The sequence below is a fragment of the Colobus angolensis genome, unplaced genomic scaffold (assembly GCF_000951035.1).
Source record: "Colobus angolensis palliatus isolate OR3802 unplaced genomic scaffold, Cang.pa_1.0 Scaffold246, whole genome shotgun sequence".
NCBI lineage: Eukaryota > Metazoa > Chordata > Mammalia > Primates > Cercopithecidae > Colobus > Colobus angolensis.
The window spans coordinates 1,965,032-1,966,821 of record NW_012115666.1 but is presented as its reverse complement, the minus strand read 5'-3'; the positions used below and the strand labels follow the sequence as shown (position 1 = coordinate 1,966,821).

Below are 1,790 nucleotides of genomic sequence, written 5' to 3'. Positions count from 1 at the left end.
GGAGACTCCCTTGAACCTGAGAGGTGGAGGTTGCAGTGAGCCAAGATCACACCACTGAACTCCAGCCTGGACTACAAGAGCGAAACTCTGTCTCCAAATAATCATCATCATCATCAATGATCCTATAGAAAAATGGGTTAGAGACAGGCATGGACTGATCATAGAAAAAGATGCAAACGGTCATTAAAAAGATATATTCTCCACCTCACTCATGATAAAAGAATGCAAATTAGAACTATACTGAACATTTTTTATCACTTAACAGCTTGGCAAAATTCCAAAAGTTTGACTCTGTCTCAAAAAAAAAAAGCAAGTTCCAGTAGTTTCAGTATCTGTAAACCTTCTGTCTAGGAATTTTATCAAGAGAGATCAATGAATGTATAGGTGGAACCATCTAAGTATTTCTAAAAGTGGTTCTTGCAGTGCTATACACATCGGTCACACTGGGATGCAGATTGAGCACATCATTGAAAACATTGTTGCTGTCACAAAAGGACTTTCAGAAAAATTGCCAGAGAAGTGGGAGAGTGTGAAACTCCTGTTTGTGAAAACTGAGAAATCGGTTGCCCTTCCTATTTTCTCCTTGTTTGTCAACAGTTGGGATGAAGCCACCAGAAAATTTATGTTTAATAAGTAGAAAAAAGCAGCGAGGAGAAAACGAAGAGAAAAAAAATGTTGAAAAACAAAAGGAGAGGAACAAAAACAAAAAGATAAGGCAGCAGGCTAGGAAGCCTGCATCAGTCCTAAGTAAAGATGAGGTGGCACCTAAAAATGGTGGCACTGCAGTGAAGACACCATAATCAAAGAAGAAACAGACTCCAGAGCATGAGAATAAAAAATGCGGCAGACGAAAAGCCTGAGATAAAGTGACAAATGAATCAAAAGATGAAATTTTACAACCGGTAACCATAGGAAAAACTCCAGCTAATGAAAATACACAGATTGAAAAACGTGCTATAGGCCGAGGTGGGTGGATTACCTGAGGTCGGGAGTTTGAGACCAGCCTGACCAACACGGAGAAACCCCATCTCTACTGAAAATACAAAATTAGCCAAGTGTGGTGGCACACACCTGTAATCCCAGCTACTCGGGAGGCTGAGGCAGGAGAATTGCTTGAACCCGGGGGGAGGCAGAGGTTGCAGTGAGTGGAGATGGCGCCATTGCCCTCCAGCCTGGGCAACAAGAGCAAGCCTCCGTCTCAAAAACAAAAACAAAAACAAAAGCAAAACTAAACAGAAAAAAAACGTGCTATAGAAGGAAGTCTCCAGAAAAAGAGTCCTGATCCCCACACACCTGGTGGGAAGAAGAGAAAGGCATTGCCAGCTTCTGATACCCCAAAGGTTGCAGAGTCTGAGACCCCATGGAAAGGCCCAGGGAAGAAGCCAAAAATCAATGAGTCAGTGAAGGAAAAAAAATCCTTGGCTGGGGGAAAAAGTCGGAGACAGGTACAAAAAAGCCAGAGGCCAATTTTTTTGCTACCCTTCGTAAATCTGTGACAAAAGCTTCCCATAGCCCCCCCAAACAACCCCCAAAACCCAAAGTAAAGAACTACGTGAAGAGCTTTTTAGAACTACTGGGGTCCTGACCCGCTTTGCAGCCTTCTCCAAGGGTGAGAGGCTCGGACTTCAAGATTTGGCCGGGCGCGGTGGCTCACGCCTGTAATCCCAGCATTTTTGGGAGGCCGAGGCGGCCAGATCACAAGGTCAGGAGATGGAGACCATCATGGCTAACACGGTGAAACCCCGTCTCTACTAAAAATACAAAAAAAATTAGCCGGGCGTGGTGGCGGG

At 44.1% G+C, this 1,790-nt stretch overlaps 1 pseudogene across 1 annotated transcript in view; it reads left to right on the top strand.

Annotated features, from left to right (window-relative positions):
• The first annotated feature begins 308 nt into the window (after window positions 1-308).
• LOC105514505 overlaps window positions 309-1,790 on the top strand; it is a 6,555-nt pseudogene continuing 5,073 nt past the window's right edge. Inside the window, exons 1-2 of the transcript XR_001002185.1 lie at window positions 309-966; window positions 1,258-1,540. The product of XR_001002185.1 is annotated as a ribosomal L1 domain-containing protein 1 pseudogene (transcript). The remainder of the gene's footprint in view (window positions 967-1,257; window positions 1,541-1,790) is intronic.